This window comes from Zalophus californianus, chromosome 5, assembly GCF_009762305.2.
Source record: "Zalophus californianus isolate mZalCal1 chromosome 5, mZalCal1.pri.v2, whole genome shotgun sequence".
In the NCBI taxonomy this organism is placed as follows: Eukaryota; Metazoa; Chordata; class Mammalia; order Carnivora; family Otariidae; genus Zalophus; species Zalophus californianus.
The window spans coordinates 26,465,147-26,472,882 of record NC_045599.1 but is presented as its reverse complement, the minus strand read 5'-3'; the positions used below and the strand labels follow the sequence as shown (position 1 = coordinate 26,472,882).

The 7,736-nt window shown below is 43.0% G+C and overlaps 1 protein-coding gene across 1 annotated transcript in view; it reads left to right on the top strand.

Annotated features, from left to right (window-relative positions):
* The first annotated feature begins 310 nt into the window (after window positions 1–310).
* AFF4 (AF4/FMR2 family member 4) overlaps window positions 311–7,736 on the top strand; it is an 87,321-nt gene continuing 79,895 nt past the window's right edge. The window contains 1 exon segment of the mRNA XM_027607169.2: window positions 311–712. The gene's annotated coding sequence lies outside the window, so the exon portion shown is untranslated.

The window sequence follows — 7,736 nt, the reverse complement described above, 5'->3', positions numbered from 1 at the left end:
GGCCCGTCCCCGCCCTTCCGAACCTCGGTAGCGGCTACGTGCACAAGAGGGCGTGACCTGCAGGCCGGGTCCTGCCCGACCGCCCTGCCCTGAGCGGCCGCGGGACCCAGGAGCTCGGGCCTAGGCCGCCGGGGCCGGTGCTCCGCCTGTCCGGGGTCGTCCGACCCGACAGCCGCGCACGTCACCGCCCCCGTGTCGCCTCCCGTCGCTGCAGGGCCCCGCGGCCCCGCAGCCCCCCAGCTTTTCTGGCGGGGAGGGGCGCGGCGTCGCCACGTGACGCCTCGCCCCCGCCCGGCCCTGGTCACATGGGTGGCACGGCCGCTGCGTCAGTCACAGTCCTGGCTGCGGGAGCCGAGTCGCCGTCGCCGCCGCCGCCGCCTCCAGCGGACGGGGCGGGGATCCCGGTGCCAGGTCCTCGTCGGCCCGCCCCTGCCGCCTCAGTCGGCCGTCCCGGGCTGGGCCCGACAGTCATGGAGCGGGGCGGGACCTCCGCCTGTTCTGTGTGAGGCGCGTCGCCGCCGCCCCCGCCTGCGCCTTTCCAGACCTCCCGAACCCCCGCCGCCGCCCGGAGCCCCACGGCCTTGGCAGCCTGTCGCCGTCCTCCCTCCTCCCCCCGGGCGGGCTCGTATGCGCGTCCGGTGAAGGTGCAGGCCCGGCGCCGCCGCTGCCGCCGCTGGGAGATGGTTCGGGCCTAGCGGAGCAGGGATTGGAGGTGAGAGGGGCCGACGGAACTGGCTGAGGGCCGGGCCTGGCCGCCGGGTGGGGGTGGGGGAGACGGAGCACAGGGTCCGCCTGGGGGCTCGGGGAGACCTTCCAGGCCCGGGGCTGCTCGATCCGGCTTCGCCCCTCTTCTTCCCGTTTCACCCCACGCCCTCGGAAAAAAAAAATAAATAAATAAGGCTAACCCATCCTAACAAAAATTCCCAGAAATCCGTCTTTTCGCCGTTTCTCCTTTCCGCTTTCGTTTCTTAATCCGTTCCTGCCCTCAGAAATTCCATCGACTGATTTGTTACTTTTTAATACCCTCTTCAATTGGAAGTTATTTCTAGTTAAAGAGAAAATGGGCCTAGATTCTGGCTATCATTACCCAACTAGTTCTCGCTTTCCCTCTCGCGATCCTGCGCACGTCTCCCCCCCCCCAACCCCCACCTTCTCTGCAAAAAAAAAAAAAAGGAAAAAAAATTTCCCCCTTCGGCTAGCGAAGGGGATTAACTAAAAATGAGAAGGTGGGGGGTGTAATACTTGAATATCCCCCATAACTTCGCAATCTTTCTGTTATCCCGATAGCTTGTATTTGGATATTGATGTTTAGGCCTTTCCTCCAGCTTGCCTGTGCCCGGGGTTAATCTCGTAATTGACGTCAGTGCTTTGTTCCTTCCACTTTGCTGTTCTTCCACTCTTTGAGGATGGATCATGGGGTATAGGACTTTGAGGAGTATCCTTATTGCTTTTTCGCTCACAATAGATTAGGAAGTTGAAAGTACAAATCTGAAATGCTCGTGTGTGGAGTTCAAGTAAGAGGAAGAGTTCGATTTAGGGTTCTCGTAGTCAGTTGCAATTCAGAATTGTAAGATCTCTTTCCTGATGGCCTTATGGAAATTTTCACCTCAGGCCAGTCCCTTTTCCAGTGACCGGTATTTGTCTTGACGGAATCTAAGCTGTAGGTGTCTGTGAATAAGATGTTTGTAAATGTGACGTTTTAAAATATGTGTTGATTTTTAGGACTCAGGTGTTAAAAGCTCCAAGCTTTGTTTCCATATTGATTCTGCAAAGCTTTGTAAAGTGGGTTTTTTTTTTTATTTAACTGTACTTTGACTTATCAAAATTGAAATATGTATGAGAATTTTCTTAATTTGGCATTTGATAAAGAGCCTTTGTGGCCTGCGAATCTGCTTGGAATCATCTTTGGTCATATGTGCATAAAGAAGTGTTGGCAAGTGGCCACTTGGTTTTTAACAAAGCTGGCTTCTTTAAATTTCTCAGGTTTATTTTCCTTATTCATCATGCATCTTTCATTCTCTAAACATTTAGAAAAACCCTCAAGAAGTTATTTTTAATTACGTTTTAGAGTCACTACCTGGACGCAATATATGTATTTTTTTAATATCACCAGTTTCATTCAGTTTGTGGTGGCTTGCGTGCTGATGACTTTGGTTTTGTTAGCTCTGCAGGAACAGTAGGCAAATTCTACTTTAAATAAAATTTTGCGTCAAGTGGGGACAAGATAGCATGTCTGTGAATGACCCAACCTTTACTGTCTGGTTAAAAAAAAAAAAAATCTTAGCTGTGTTAATTGGAAAGTGCTCTACAGTTTTGGGGTGTAAAGATGATTGTTCAGTGCTTTGGTGAAGCTCTGTAATTAAGAATTCCTAAAGATAGAATATTTTCATTCAGATTCACTTTCTGCTTGTCAGATGATACATTCTCTGTGTTCTTGAGTTATTGTATGCCGTTTGTAACAGTTGATACATTCTCCTTTTCTATTATAATTTCCTTATAGGTCTCTTGTAGTGTGTTTAGAACACAAACTATATTCATCTCTCTCCATATCCTCCCCAGTATTTTACACAACTATTAGATTGAATTTGAATATGATACCCGACCTAATATTTCACAAAAGGGTAATCTAAAGAAAACTATGAGCAAGTGATCTGTATTTGAAGGGGAAAAAGTGACTCTCAGCTGCAGAAGATGACAGAAGATGAAACCTTCTAAAAGTTATTTATTTTACCTGTTTTGAAGAGTTAAGGTAAATGTCATGGCTTTATGTGTACCTGAGAGGAACAAAGAAGACAGGTATTTCTTCTTTTGTGGCCATCTACTGGTTTAGAATGGAGTCCAAAATGTATGAGGCCTCCCCTTCATAGTATTTTTCATAAAATCTAAGAGATGTTCTTATAAGTATTGAAGACACACCTGGACAGTGATCCAGAAGTGCAGTGTGTACTATAAAAGTTGATGACTTAGGTGTTATTTTTTTATTTTAGCTCTATTCTCTGGGTAGCTTACTATTAAAACTTTCCTTGTGTCAACTATATTCAAAAAAATTTTTTTTTAACTTTCCTATATAAGGTATAGGTTTCCCTGCTTTTGAACTCCCATCCTCATTATGTTTTACTCATTTCCTTTTTCATTTCCTCTGATAAGTTGGAACGATTATGCTTGATTTCTGGGAGGGTGTGTGCCATTCTTAGTTATTGTGAAATAAGGTGTAGTGAGTGATTAAAGACTGCTTAAAGCTAACCTCACTCTGCTGCTTTTTCCTTTGCTTTAAGAAAAGCACCCCTACTTGAAGTAAGTTTTTATCCTCATCTTGGTTGTTTGAAGCGATACTCTAATACCTGGAAGAGAATGTAATAAACATGACAGTTACTGAGTTTTGGCTGGTCATCTGCATTCCTGTTTGTCTTGATGTTCATTTTCACTGGCATCATATCCTAAGAATTTTAATGGTATTGGCATACAGAAGATATTAGAACCACTGAATTCATTTCCAAAATATTCCCGAAGCATTTTAACATTGGGACTACTTATTAATTCTGTTTTTGAAGGAAAAAATATTAAACTCTACCTTCTTCAAATGGCTAAAATTCAAAACTCAAGAAACAAGTGTTGGTGAGGATGTAGAGAAGGAGGAACCCTTGTGCACTGTTGGTGGGAATGCAAACCAGTGTGGCCACTGTGGAAGACAGTATTGCCTCAAAAAATTAAAAATAGAACTATCCTACAATCCAGGGATCGCACTACTGGGTATTTTTTACCCAAAGAATTTGAAAACACTAATTCGGAGGGATATATATACCCCTATGTTTATTGCAGATTATTTGCAATAGCCAAACTATGGAAGCAGCCCACATATCCATTGGTGTGTGTGTGTGTGTGTGTGTGTGTATGCGCAAATGTGTATATATCCATTCATATATATGTAGATGCACACATACACAATGGAATATTACTCGGCCCCACACATATACAATGGAATATTACTCTGCCATAAAAAGGAATAAAATGTTGCCATTTGCTATTTGCAACAACATGGATGGAGCTAGAGGGGATAGTGCCAAGCGAAATAAGTCAGAGAAAGACAAATACCATCTGATTTCACTTACGTGGAAATTAAGAAGCAAAACAAATGAAAGAAAAAACAAAGGAAAGAAAAAAAAGACAAACCAAATAACAGACTCTTAACTCTATGAGAATAAGCAGATGGTTACCAGAGGGGAGGCGGGTAGCAGGAATGGATGAAATAGGTGAAGGGGATTAGGAATGCACTTGTCTTTTAAAAACATTTTTATTTTAATTCCAGTATAGTTAACATACAGTGCATGCACTGTGCAAGAGGAGTGCACTTTTCTTGATGAGCACCTGAGTAATGTATGGAACTGTTGGACTACCATATTGTATACCTGAAACTAATACAGCATTGTGTGTTAACTACAGTAGAATTAAAAAAAAAAAAATTGGTAGATACAACCAAAAAATGATATCTACCTGCTTCATCAGCTATACTTTATTTAAAAACTTGTAACCTGAGGCATGTTCTGAGGGAAGGCATTTCATGTAACTTTACCTCTGTTGGAGTGCCAAATAAACCATGGTGGTAGCTTTTAGGTGGGTAGACAAAGCTTATTGTTGGGTACCATTTTAAACTGATTTTTTTCGATTATTTCCTAGGATGGGTAAAAGAACCTTGTGCATTGTTTTTCCAAAGTTATGTGTGTGTGGTAGGGGAAATCAGGGATTGCCATGGATAGATTGCCCTAGAAAGCCAGTATGGTTTTGCTACCGGTTACTGTCGTGACCTGTCCTGGGACTGTGTTGCCTGGAGCTTAAGGGCTGAATGGCTGTCATGATTTTGTTAAGTTAGAGAAGCCTAGTGGGTTATGATTTTTCACTTTGACTTTCCTTTTCTTGTCATCATTATGGTAACACCAGTTTTATGGAGAGGTGAGTATAAGCCAGTGCTCTGCATTGACAGGCCTTCCCACTGCAGTTGCTTCCATTTCTTCCATCTGGAATATCACTTTTCCTTTCTTGTTCTCTACCTGTTAAAATTTCACTGTCTTTTAAGGCCCGGTGCAAATACTGTTGCTTTCCTAAATTTTGCTTGACTCCCCTCACTACTCCTTTGGCACCTAGCTCCTTTGAATCCCTGCATCACTTTATTATCTCTCTTAATTTGTTTTGTTAACTACGGGACTATAGCCTGCTGGGTGACATCCAGCACAGTGTATCAGGGAAGACATCTTAGTAAAATAAAGACTGTTTAATATTGTTTCAATATGTATTTCTAAAGAATAAGGATTAAAATAATAATCCAACCTTTCACTGAAGAAATTTATACTAATTCCTTAGTATCATCATGTATCTAGTCAGTGTGCAAATTTCCGTGATTACAGTTTTTGTTTTAACAGTTTGTTTGAATTAGGATCCAAATGAGATTGTATCTTTTTTGTTCTCTAAAGGAGGCATGTCTTTGCGCTATGAGAATTCTCATGGTCCAGATTGTGCTGATTACATCCCTGTGGTTTCATGTAGTATGTTCCTCAGTCCCTTTTTCCTGTATATGTGTAGTTACATCTAGAAGCTTAATCTGATTGAGGCTTGAATTTTTATTTTTAAGTAAACTCTGTGCCCAACATTGAGCTTGACTTCAGGACCTTGAAATGAAGAGGCACATGCTCTACTAACTGAACCAGCCAGGCATCCTGAGGCTTGATTTTTTTTTTTTTTTTTAAGATTTTACTTATTTATTTGACAGAGAGAGACACAGTGAGAGAGGGAACACAAGCAGGGGGAGTGGGAGAGGGAGAAGCACGCTTCCCGCAGAGCAGAGAGCCAGATAGGGGGCTCAATCCCAGGACCCTGGGATCATGACCTGAGCAGAAGGCAGATGCTTAACGACTGAGCCACCCATGCGCCCCTTGAATTTTTTTTTTAATGGCAAGGTTACTTCATGGGTAGTGTTGTGTACTTCCTCTACACTCTTAAACCTTCAGCCTGGCTTCTCATCTTACCAGTGAAGTTGCTATTACCAAGGCCACCTGTGACTTCTGTATTTCCAAATTGCATAGTCATTGCTTACTCCTTTGCCTCTTCTCTACTAGCTTTTGTTTTGTTTTGTTTTGTTTTAAAGATTTTATTTGAGAGAGAGAGAGAGAGAGGAGAGAGCATGATCAGGGGGAGGGGCAGAGAGAGAAGGAGACTCCCCACTGAGCTGGGAGCCCAACGTGGGGCCTGATCCCAGAATCCCAGAATTATGACCTGAGCTGAAGGCAGAAGCTTAACCAACTGAGCCACCCAGGCACCCTCTGCTTGCTTTTGTTAACCGTTTTCTCCTTGATAGTTTTCTTCCTTGACTTTTATGACTCCCTTTTCTGCCTTTCTGCCTACCAGTTGCTTTTTTGCGGACTGTTAATTCTACTAATCCCTTGATATTGATAGTTCTGGATTTTAGCCTTGGCATTCTTGATTTCACTCTTGTGGATGATCTCATCCATTTATATTGCTTCAGCTACCATCTTTAAGTGTTTTGTGGGAACCAGAACTCTTTCATTCAATTGAATACCTCCCTTTAGATTGCTCGTAGGGACTTGTTTTAGTTAGGAGAGTGACATACATAACTTAAGCAAAAAAGAATTTGTTGAGAACATATCAGGTATCCAGTGAATTCTAAGAAAGGCAATCAACCCATAGGAGGACAGCTAGAACTCAGGAACAGGTGGATCCAGGGGCTGCAAATGTGGTTAGGAATATCTCTTTAGGGGCGCCTGGGTGGCTCAGTTGTTAAGCATCTGCCTTCGGCTCAGGTCATGATCCCAGGGTCCTGGGATTGAGCCCCGCATTGGGCTCTCTGCTCTGCGGGAAGCCTGCTTCTCCCTCTCTCACTCCCCCTGCTTGTGTTCCCTCTCTTGCTGTGTCTCTCTCTGTCAAATGAATAAAATATTAAAAAAAAAAAAGGAATATCTCTTTATTGCTCAATAGATTCTCTTTGTGTGTTCAGTTAGTTCTCCCTTCTTACAGACCAACTTAACACTTATTAATGTCTCTTGAGTTGTAAATTTTACATCTGCTACTATCAGAGACTGTCTTGACTCTCAATCCCAGTTCCAGGGAAAGGACTCGTTAGGTTATATGTCCACCTCTGGACCACAGGGGGCTACACTGTAATAACATGCTCTAACTACAGCATTCCAGAGAAGTGGAATAAAAGGCACTCTACAACATAGTTGTCCCCCTCATTCATTCCATGGCTATTTAGTATACACACAGCCCTACTTTTTCTTATACTTATATATTTAATATTTTTTAAACATACTCTCACTATCTGTATATACTAGCAAATACCCTCAGATCTTCAATGGAGACAACCCAAATTCTATCTGGCTAACACATCCAGAGGTCATTGTTCTCTGAGTCCAAATTCGAAAGGTGATATCATTCGTTAATTGGGTCTAGATATGCTTTGTCAGTGTCTGAAAATTATGGGCTAAATACTAAATTTAATCATCCCTGACATAACTGATAACACAGTTGTGGAAGAAAAAACAACAAAACTAAAACTCTTAGGGAGGGGATGGGAGGGGAGAGGAAGGCATCGTTGTTCCAAAACTTGTACCATATCTTGCTGGGCAGGTACAGTGTAAGGTAAATGGTAAAACCAGCCAGTTACATGGGCCTTCATTTGTTGACCTACTTCCTTGCAAATGGAGTGAGTTCTTTGGTAAGCCAAATGA